The sequence below is a fragment of the Etheostoma cragini genome, chromosome 7 (assembly GCF_013103735.1).
Source record: "Etheostoma cragini isolate CJK2018 chromosome 7, CSU_Ecrag_1.0, whole genome shotgun sequence".
Lineage (NCBI taxonomy): Eukaryota > Metazoa > Chordata > Actinopteri > Perciformes > Percidae > Etheostoma > Etheostoma cragini.
This window is the reverse complement of record NC_048413.1, coordinates 22,359,456-22,371,094: the sequence shown is the minus strand read 5'-3', so window position 1 is coordinate 22,371,094 and position 11,639 is coordinate 22,359,456. Positions and strand designations below refer to the sequence as shown.

Below are 11,639 nucleotides of genomic sequence, written 5' to 3'. Positions count from 1 at the left end.
GTCTAGGAGGAGTTCGAAAAAGTTTGTTTTCGATAAATCGCGATTTTTCACGCATAAAAGTCTAGGCGGAAGTGGGCGCGGCCTACATCACGAGATTCAGTAGGATCCAGAGAACGCGTGGATGTAAGGTTTGTTAAGGTCCGATGTACGGTTTGGGAGTTATAGGGCAAAACGCGTTTTTTGTGGTATAGCGCCACCTAGTGTCGGAAGTGGGACAATTTTTTGTTTTGGACCAGACCTGAAAATTGCGCGTCGCCACCATGTTCGGTTTAGGCTGCAGTACCACTTTTATGCGGAGAAGAATAATAATGGAGAAGGAAGAAGGAAGAAGAAGAATCCTTACGAAAACAATAGGGTTCCACAGCCCTGCTGTGTGAACCGCGTATCGCTTGCGATTACTGCGGTGCACGCATCCTCGGGCTTGGACCCCTAAATATGGATGACAACGTGCAGCCAGACATCTAAAACAAGTGATGAGGAGCAGGAGGCAAGGACTGAGGCAAGGCCAGAGGATTAACAGTCCTACACCTCTCCAACATGCTGGTCACACACACACGCACACACACACACACACACACACGCACACGCACACGCACACGCACACACACACACACACACATACACACACACACACACACACACAAACACACACACCGTTCACTTTCACTACTGTGAGGCCAATGGCTAGAAGACGATTCTGTTTGTTTGATGTAGTTCTTCAAAGTGCTTCATTGAACTGCAGCTGTTGCACACTTTTATGCGTTTTGCTATTTTACCCTTGCGGATGGAAAATGAACCACAAAACAGCTCTCATCCTACTCCAGTCTGCTGGTGGCCACACTCACAGCAAAGAAGTGAAGTGTGAGTGTGCGGTGGCTGGCTAGTGTTTAGCCAGCCACCTAGCAGATTTTAAACCAAATGTCTGGGGTGAAAGACATAAAACCTTGTAGGGGACAAGAACTGGAACTCGATTACAATTGAAGAACTGAGAAAAAAAAAATTTAAGAAAATTAAATGAAAGATGATAAAACACTAAAATGTTGCAATACTTTATGGTTTCATGAATCCAAAATAGACAATTTTGTAGCTTTGCGGTCATTTACCAGTGGAGCAGAAATCTTGCTATTGTGAGGTGAAGGAAAGCACATGTCAGGTGCTGAAATGCCTACAAGAAGCTCATTTATTCTGCTGAGAGACAGCAAGAAGGAAGTAAGCGCTGAAATTGTCTGCATGTGGCATTTATGACAAACAAGATGTATGTACAAACTTTAGATCTTCAGTGAAACATCACTGAATATTAACACATTTAGTTGCCCTTCCTTTAAAGGAAACCACATGGAGCCTTGGGCAGGTACATCCGCAAAAAGAACACAACCATCTTATTTTATGTGTGATATTCTGAACCATCCAAACATAATTTTGCTCAATAAAAACAGCACTCAATGGGAAAATCTCACTTTTCTTGATTCTCTACTGGCAGGTCAGAGGTCAAATACAAGTTATTTTCTGGACCTAAAGAGTTTGTTGAAACTGGACAGGTTCTACAAAATAAAAAATATAAAAATATTGATTAATGCAGCTTCAAAATATTAGCGGCAGTGCCAAAACAACAAGTGAGAGGCACTAAATGTCCTTTATGCTAATAAAATTCCTGCAATCAATGGAAGTATGTATTTTGTTGTACAATTAATCCAGGCAATTAAACAAAGATCTGACGAGGGCCACCCTTTCAAAACAAATCGAGTTACTTTCAAAGGACTGTATTTCAGTCATGTAATCCATATAAGCAGGCTTAAAGAGATGAAAGATGTGAAGAAAAGACACGAGTTGACGGACAGTCTCTTTAACCTTGGGGCCTCCATGTCACCTTAATGGCCAATGGGAAAACGTCAGCATAGCGTATTGGAAAACTGTCAGTGCTTTTGCCAAGAGGTGCGCCTTTACAGCCGCTCTGAGATCAGCAAAGCCCCGCTCATCACACAGGAACCCTCTCACCCCTCCACCACGCTTTACCCCCGGTTACTAACATCAGGCAGAGGGTATAAATTTCCACTACGCTGGAAAAACATTCACAAAAAATCTTGTATTCCCTCTGCAATAACCATTCTGAAAACAAAAAATAGAAACAAAGCTATCTATCTAAAAAAATAAGGCTCAGAGTTTTTGAAAGTAACAATGAAGATTTTAGTGACAGGATAAGTCGGGGATGCAATAGACTGCTTGTATGTTTACTTCTTGAAAGCTAGAATCACAGATAATGGATGTGTTTAAGTTGTTGGGATCCACACCAGGCAGCCCTGAATCAAACTGTAGTGAGACTAAACTTGTCAAACCCCGTTAGAAGATTTAGCTTTACAGCTAGGGATGTCCCGTCCCGGTATCGGATTGGAGGCGATTTTATTTATTTTTGTTTTATTTTACTGATCAGGGATTGGCATTCAGCCTATACCAACATACCTCAGATTGTAGTGATCACCGCCTTTTATCCATTGCCTACATGCCCTGGCAGACTGCCTTTTCAAACCAAGATGAGCGCGGACACCAAGATGGGCGAGGACACTTACCAGTGTCTGTCCAGAGAGGGTCTAGTAGCTTGCCGTCTTTCTAAGTCACCTTTTTAACAGAAGCAGATTACTCCAGTTCTTGCGTGATTCCATTAGAAAACCATGCTTTAAGGCGGTTATCGTCTGGAGCCGACATCGGTTAAAAGGAGAATTACGGCCAATTTTGTTGTTAATTTTGATCGCTATAAATACGTGAGTTCTTTTGATTGAAAAAAACCTGACCTGAATCGGTGCAGGCAACACTGAGTAGCTGCAGCTACGTGTACAAGCTTCCTCTGAGCTTCCATGGGTATTTCCCATGAGCGCCCGGTGGTGTTGTTGTCGGCTGTGAGGGGCAAGGAAGGCGGGGACTGCCTGCTCAGCTAAGGGAACTAGCACACAGATCGACACTGCCAGGCCTCCAACTCACCAAGACCAGATCGCTCACACACTAAATGGATGACAAATACACACGGAACTGCTGCTTTATGATTTTAACAAAAGCCTGGCTGAACACACTTATCACTAGCAGCTAAACGCTAACTATATCAGCTAACCAGGCAAGCAAACTACCCACAGAGTAGGTGAATTAAGGTGAATTTAGGTGAATTAAAACAGTGTCTGACTTGAAAACGCATCTTGATGTTACGTAAGGGCCCTGTTTATATTGTACAGACATAATTAATTGCATTGTGTGTCTGTTAAGAGGCACAAAGGCACTCAAAAACTTGCCCCGTTAACTGCTGTTTTAGCTTATTGGAAGCTTGTACACGATTCAGTCAGGGTTTTTCATTTGAAAGTACTTCCATATTTATAGCGATCAAGATTAACATAAAAATTGGCTGGAATTCTCCTTTAAACACCTGTTTTATACAGTCTAAGGTAAACACAAGAAGAAAAACAAAGGTTAGATAGAATTAAGCAAAAGAGGCGTCACTAAGCTTAGTTTTCGTTGTCCAGCGGGGAATTTAAGACTGTTTATGTTTTGGTGGGGGGTGGCATCCTAAAGAGAAATATTTTGGTGTTTACAAAAAAGACTCATGTGCTGCAGTAAGTTGAGTAAGTAAGTAATAAGTAAGTTAATAAGAAACAAATAGTTAATTGTTTACTTGATTAAGTAAATATAATAATCCGGTGTGCAGCGCTAATATCTGAGCAACTACAAGTATTGGATTGGGACTCGGTCTTGGCAGTTATTCAACATTTAAAAGATCGGGATTGGATCGGGAGTCAAAGAAGCTGATCCGGACTTCCCTAATTACAGCAAACAATTATTCTGCAGCTATGACTATGATTCACTGATAAAATGCTTTCATTACAAACATTTCTAAGAAAACTTGAATTAGCATAATAAAAGCTTAATGAATCTAATGTGCCAAATATACCTTTATAGCCACATAGTGGCATCAAAATAAAAATGGAAAGATGCTATTTTTGAAACCAACAAACTTCCATCAGTGAGCAATGCATTTCCAATGTTCTCCCGGATCCATTTGGACTAAGTGTTGCATATGCTACAAGTTTCCTTTCATTAGCTCCTGATTAACCGCCGGTGGTGGTGGGGAGCCAAAATAAGCACTGATGTGCAGCGAAGCGTTGGCTCATCATACTTGGCCTTTGCCATAAACATTTGTTAATGAGTGATGGCCGCTGGGCGCAATATGCCGTTCAGAGCTGCTAAAAAGTCAATTACAATAGGTGTTGGTCCTCAACACAAACACTGGCACATCCTTATGAAGACACACAGTGTCAGCACACACTACACATGAATGCATGATAGGTTTCAAGACGTGCACTCAAAGTCTCATAATTCACTGTTCTTTCGTTCAGTTCACTAACGGATTTAAAGGTCATAGTATCTATTGCAACTTCATGAAAGCTGTCCTAAAGTCAGTGGTTCTCAATGTCTGCTACACAAAATTGAGTTAATTATTTTCTAACTTTTCTAAAAATGTAATTTTTTTGTAAATGCTAGAGATTTTCACCTCTCACAAATTCAAAAAAAAAATGCTAAACTGAAGCTGAATACTGTATGAGAAGGGAGCATCACTTGGTGACTGAAGTACTCACAGCTCATACAGTAGCACGTGGTTTGGATTTAAATGGTCAGAAGCTACTACGCTAACTCACGACTTTAAGATTTTCAGTGATTTAATTTTGGAACAAACTGAAACATCAACAACACAAAAAAACAAGAAATTATCTCTTGTAGCAAATGCACAAATTATACAATAATGAGGAACCAAATATTAAGACCTAATTGAAAACATAACAAACATCCATTGAATTATAATTTAAAACTTGTGTTTATCAATTTATGTCTCTCTCTCTCTCTCTCTCTCTCTCTCTCTCTCTCTCTCTCTCTCTCTCTCTCTCTCTCTCTCTCTCTCTCTCTCACACACAGATATTTGCAATCAGATAAATTCCTCAAATCAGCATGCACATTTCAGCCTTGCAAAATAGTAACCTATTTAACATGACAACCATTTAATTCAAGCTATTTTGATAAGCCTCTCTGGGAAAGACTGCAGGAGCAAGTAATAGATAAAAATAACTTGGATTGATTCTCTTCCTTTTCTGGCAAGCATTATTATCACAGGCAGGCAGAGTGTGTGTGTGTGTGTGTGTGTGTGTGTGCGTGTGCGTGTATGTGTCTATTAGTCTAATTGTGATGAAAATTGTTTAATCTCACTGAGAAAAGCCCATTTTAGGTACAAATGAAGGAACATTGGTCTGTCTTCACAATCATAAGAAAGTTAGAATAAAGTTAATGTAATAAGAATAAACTATAAACAAAGCAATATTCACATAGTTGCTAGAGAAATTAAACAATGCGGTCAGAATCTCCAGTCAAAACGCTAAATAAATGCTATAAAACTGATCTATTCCTTCTGTTAGTCAAATGCAGATTTGAGTTGCGCATGCGTCCATTTGCAACAAGTAACCTACAAGATGCTAACGAGAGACTTTGTTAATGTCAATACAATAAAATTGGACCTACATAACAAAGTTCTTTCACTGCTGGCTACAAGCTAGCAATCAAACACAACAAAGGCTGTCACTTGAATGGCGTTTTGAGCTAACGTTAGAAATCAAACAATCATAGATAGCTAAAATGTTTTTGAAATGACTGCTGGATATAAGCTAGCAATCAAACAAAACAAAGGCTGTCACTTGAATGGCGTTAGCAATCAAACAATTATAGATAGCTAAAACATTTTTGAAATGATTCCCATCTTCTGTTATTGTTTGTAATGAGAAAAGATATGACACGTTATGCCGTAAGCCGTTTGTCATCTGCACTCGGCTCACATGGGGCAGTGACAGCACCCACTGGCAAACAACATTTGAAAGTTCATTCATTCCACTATAAACAGAGAGAAAGTGTTCAAAGGTGGGCCTGCTCCACTGCGACAAAAAAGGCATGGAAGATTGTTAGTTCCTGGGTGTAAAAACAAGTCCCTGTGAAATGTTTTGTACAAAGTGTGGGTTCTTCAAAATGAATGAAGTACATGATATAAAAATCTAATGCAGTGCCATGCTGCCATTTTTTGCCACTTCAGAAAGTTACAGCTTTTATAGGATGAGTGGAATGGTTTTCAGGGAGAGAAAATGAATTATTCTTTAAAAAAACTGCTATTTTCGTAGCTTACATGACTTAATAATAATGTTAGTTACATTTTAAATTCAATTATTTTTCTTTTTCCAACGCATCATTTTAAAGTTCTAATCTTTAAGATTTTAACTTTGTTTTTTTCTCACTACTTATGGCCATCTTTTTTCTACAATTGTACTTTTTTTTTTCTTGTGTAATGACCTCTTTAAATTGCAAGTATTCCTTGTTACTGGCGGAGTTTGCCATTGGCACGTCATATTCAAATTGCCTACACACACATCTGTGAGTGCATACTTCATCATTACTGTGCGTAATTTTAATTTTTTTATGTTACCCCTACAATTAACTAATGGTGGTCCTACAGATGCATTAGAGCTCTAGTAATATTTTCTACTGTCGGGCTGGCATATGTTATAAAGCAGCCCAAATGCAATTTGTTTGTCACCGACTGGGGCTAGCGTTGATATCATACATTGATATTGATTCAACATAATAAGACGTGGTCATTTTCTGAACTTTTTGCCAGCGGATCAGTATTCAACTTAAAAAGTTTACTCACAAGAGCTGACTTTCTACAGAGTTACACTACTCAGTCCTGTTCCTGAGGACAAAAGCCTGCTGTTTTTTTCCCCTCCCTCTCAGTTAACCCCATTCACATTCTAACCCAGGTGTGAACAGTCTCATTAGATCGCTAACATGAACAACAGCAGGCCTCTGGGTCCAGACGACCTGAATCAATAACTACTGCACTACTTCATCTTGGCTTTGAGACGAGACAATGCGAGCTGATTCACTTTCATTCATGCATTCGTTCATTCATTCATTCATTCATTCTCTCGCACGCACGCACGCACGCGCACACACACACACCTGAATCCATGTGACTGAATATCCCAACACCACAAAGTAAAAGTTTGATAAGTTTTAAAATCTGTTTGCTCATTTTAAATCAGCAACGGTGGAATTACAATCACTCTCCCATTGAAAGCAAGGAGCGTCTAAATTGCCCTCTACTGCCACAATGTGAACACAGCATTACTCTAGGGAGTGAGTGTGGTCGATGGAGGTCCTTAAATAATTTGCGTACCTTAAAGTGCTGGGCATAAATACGTACTGTGTATGTTTTTAAATGTTTATTTTTAACTGTTAAACATTATAGTAGATACTTCTGATCATGTTCTGTTGCACATACTTTAAATCCAAATGATTAATGAACTCAAAACCAGTAACGTTTTGTTTGGTGTACAGTCAAGCTGTTCGCTTTAGTTTGTTTCTGTCTCGTTATGCCAATAAAGTCACTGACTGGAACACAATTACATATATACAGTAGAGAAAAAAGTTTGATATATATATATATATAAATAAAGGACATAGCTTGACAGCAGCAGCCCCCCCCCACATACACACATCGTACGCTGAGTTGGTAGTATTTCTCACATTTCCCACACTGCTCTGCCTGTATTATTTTCACTCCTTTCTATGTCTCCTAAAGTATGTGCATGGAAAATAACAGATAACTATGTATTATTCAGTGAAGCCAAGTGCATAAATACATTAAAAAGTCTCAAAACACCACACTTTGTCTGGTATTAGCAGGTGTGTGTGTGTGTGTGTGTGTGTGTGTGTGTGTGTGTGTGTGTGTGTGTGTGTGTGTGTGTGCGTCTGCGTGTGTTACAGTTGTGTGCGAAATACAGTTAAGCTGTATTTCGCCTGCAGGTTTTAGAGAGGTGAACGCTGGATAGAGAGACAGAGATGAAGAAGACAGGATTTGTCTTACAAGTATCAGTGGACGAGGAACAGCACGTAACGATGGATAGAGGATTCCAGCATAGCCCATTATCATCTTGTGTGTGTTTGAGTGTGTGTGTGTGTGTATGTAGGACGATAACAAGAATGTATATTATTCAATCTATCCGTTTTCAAAATCCCCAAAGTGTTTGTATATTTCACTAAGTACGCCTGTATGTGTGTATGTGTGTATATGCATAGGGGTGTAAATGTAGTATCATTACACACACATACACAGATGCACACAGTCAGTCTGTCAGGTTCTGCATGTTGTGGTTATGAATACCAAGCAACAGTCAATGCCTGAGGGAAATGAAAGCACGAAAACCGAGTTATTTACAATGACCTCTCGCCCTATGTGTTAGAGTGAGAGTGTGTGTGTGTGTGTGCATGCACATAAAAGTGTTTAGCAATCACGCAGGAGGAATTTGATTACTCTGTGTGTGTGTGTGTGTGTGTGTGTGTGTGTGTGTGTGTGTGTGTGTGTGTGTGTGTATATGTGTGTTACTGTTACTACTGATTAAAGTAGAAGCAAAAAAAAGAAAGCGGAAAACAAAAGAGAATGAAGGGACTGAGAAAAAGTGAACGAGACAGAAAGCAGTAGGACGCTATGGAGGGTGACAAGGTTATTTTTGGCTGGTCTATCAGAGCAAAGGGGAGATGAAGAGAGAGAGACATGAGTAAGAATGGACTCAAAAGGAAGAGGTCAGGAAGAGGGAGAAGGGAGGAGGGAAATGAGGGTAGAATAGAACAAGAGAATGGGAGAAGAAGAAGAGAGTGAGGAAGGAAGAGAGGGAAAAAACCTAGGAGGAATACAAAGGGACAAAAAGAAGAAAGGGAGGAAAATTGGAAAGACAAAGCAAAGAAGGAAAAGGAGGGTAGAAGGAATGAAAAGACAAAAAAAACAAGGAAAATCAAAACAGAGGATTGTCAGTAAGAGTGTGCAGAACTCTGTTATCTGCTCCGGCAAAGCCAAAATTCATCTCTACCAACTACAGCTTTTACCACCAGTCGATTGTCACCGGGGGCAACCGGGCGTGTCACCGGGTAAGAAAAAGAGATTGTTAGAGCATAAGCAAAAAGAGAAGTAGAGGAAGAAGAAAAAGAGGGAGTGAAATCAGAAAATAAAGGAGGGATGAAGCACGTTGGCTTTCCTCTTCTGTCTCTCCAGCTCTGCTCTAGAGTGAGGATTTTTTTTGCAGGAGATTTTCCTGAAACCTTCCCTCCCAGCCAGCTTTGGGCCCTACAGGGGATAAATCAGGGCTTTTACCCGGCCCAGCCCAGACACCTTAACAACCAGCCACACCAGCACCAGACAAAAGACAAAAAGTACAGCCGGGGTAAAAAGCTCGTGCCAGGGACAGCTTTAGCTTTCCGGGGAAAAAACCTTCCGATTGGTGGAAAATTAAAGGAAAATCCACACAAATGGTCTCAGTAAGGCGTTGTTCCACCCAAAGAAGCTTTATAGCTCCTTGGCATCGATGCTTTTAACATGGTGGTGGAAAGAGATGAGAACATGTTACTCTAAAATCTCACACAGGTGTTATAATTAGACTGTGAAAGGGATGTTGCACGATTCAGATCATATTCATACTAATCAAAACATTCTATGAGCCCTCATGTCCAGTAAGGAAGCGTCAAAATGTATTTATTGATTTATTCAGGGTCTCCTTAGATGGTGACATTTGTCACCATCTAAATCTAACAGTTTGTTCCGTTCGCACATAACACATTTGATACAGCAATTCCGTACAGCGTGTTCTCCAAAAAACACGTTTTCACATACACAATGCATGGGTACAATATGTGGCTGTGGCTCTGAGGTAAAGTGGTTGCCCCCCCCAACCACAATCCTCAATCCATCCACCATCCATTTTTGCCGAAGTAACATTTATTTTGACACCAGTGGCCAGGGATGTTAAAATGTTAACCATGTTAGACGGAAATGATATTGGAGAGGAGACAAAAACCAAATATAATAAGAATTTTGCAGATGATTAATAAAAATATATCCTCATTACGTTGATAGAAAGTGTAATCTGGTCAGTATTATGGCTGCTATGAAACATATTTGTTCATGTAAGATAGTTGCGTATGAGACAGGTGTGAGCCTTTTAAGTAAAATGAATGCAAGTGCATCAAATCCCTGAACAGCTCTGACTTTTATCTGAATACCTCAAGCTGTACCACATACATAACGTTTAAGATGGAGAGGTTCACCTGCTCCTAGTATTAGGTCTGACTGCCTGCAGTATGTTAGAGCAGACTGAGCAGCAGGTGTGGAGTACTGATGCCTTTCTCCTTTCACTGCGAGCACAGAAGAGTGTGGTGGTGCTGGAGAGATAAAGCCTCCTCTAAAGCACAGCGATAGAGAGAGAGAGAGAGCGAGAGAGAGAGAGAGAGAGAGAGAGAGAGAGGAGGGAGGACTGATCGAGTAGGAGGCAGCAAGCCGTGCTTATGGCCATCTCTCAAGAACACACACGTGTGTGCACGCACGTACACGCACACACACACAAAATCAATCTCCATTGATCACTCTCTTGAACCCCAGTGACCTTACTACAATCTCCACACCACACACACTTTTTTTTTACAGTACTAGTTGCGCTCCTTCAAGACAAAAAAGAATAAAGTCAAAAAAGAATGAAAAGTCCATGTTCCACTAGAGTGGCCACACAAGATGAGTTCTGCAGCACTTCTGTGGCTCTCTCTGGGAGAGGGAGTGTATTTTACCACTCTGCTCCAAGTTCAATATTAGGAGAGCCAACATGGTGCGTGTTCCCCAGCCGACTGCAGTGAGTGTATGCCCACACACACTAATATGGTTTAGAGAAACAAGTCTCTTGTCTCTCTAAACCACAAAGCTTCTGCTGGCTGTGTCTATCTCACTAGCTCTGAGTTCTTTCTTTTTTAACTGACTTTTTTCTTCTTGCCTTGTGTCGTTAGGTACTCCAGCAAGGCCAATTTAAACATGGCTTCTCCTTTTAATTTTGATAATATCAGAGGCTATTATCTGCTCGCCGCCTGCCTGCTTGACTGCTAAAGATGTAACCCCGCCCATCCAAAATCAGCCATCTAGAACAAAAGGAAGATAATGAGGAAGCTGGCAAGGAGCTAGTCTGACCCATTAAGGGCTAGGTTATGTGAATATTAGAGTGGAGCACTGGGGCAACTAAGGGCCATGCTTTAACGATGTGTGGGTCATTTTGTCCTACCCTCCGGAGGGGACTTACAACGTTACCTTGGCACTTGAATGTTGTAATAGTCAGTTTAGCATTATGAGTGAGGTGCTAAATGAGTCTGGTGATTTTTACACACTTATGCCATACTGAGCTGAGCTGAACTGTACAGTATATAGAGTGGGGATAAATTGGCATCTGCCAGTAGGGGAGGACTGGGGGAACACTGCAACATTCCAACAAGAATGTCTGATAATGTCCAGGTTGAAAAAATGTAGGGTAGGCTAACCTGGAAGTTCAGGTGACTGCTCATGCTTCCTGCTTTAACTTAGCAAAAATGCAGACCCTAAAGCTAAACAATTAACTTGGTGAAAAAAACGTTATTACCAATAGGAACAAGGGCGAACATAGTAATAAAAAATAACTTGGGTCGTATTAAACCAGAATTTCCTATTAACATAGGCAGATAAAGAATGACCACAGCAGATTACAGAACTATGTAAGTAAGTGGCC

At 40.5% G+C, this 11,639-nt stretch overlaps 1 protein-coding gene and 1 long non-coding RNA gene across 11 annotated transcripts in view; one reads left to right on the top strand and one right to left on the bottom strand.

The window, feature by feature from the left end:
• The window catches only part of agrn (agrin), a 247,669-nt gene that overhangs the window by 88,470 nt on the left and 147,560 nt on the right, over positions 1–11,639 (bottom strand). The window lies entirely within an intron of this gene.
• On the top strand, positions 3,433–10,367 carry LOC117948201. The gene is made up of 4 exons (XR_004657397.1): positions 3,433–3,538; positions 7,067–7,071; positions 8,319–8,323; positions 10,355–10,367. It is a non-coding gene; the product is annotated as an uncharacterized LOC117948201 (long non-coding RNA).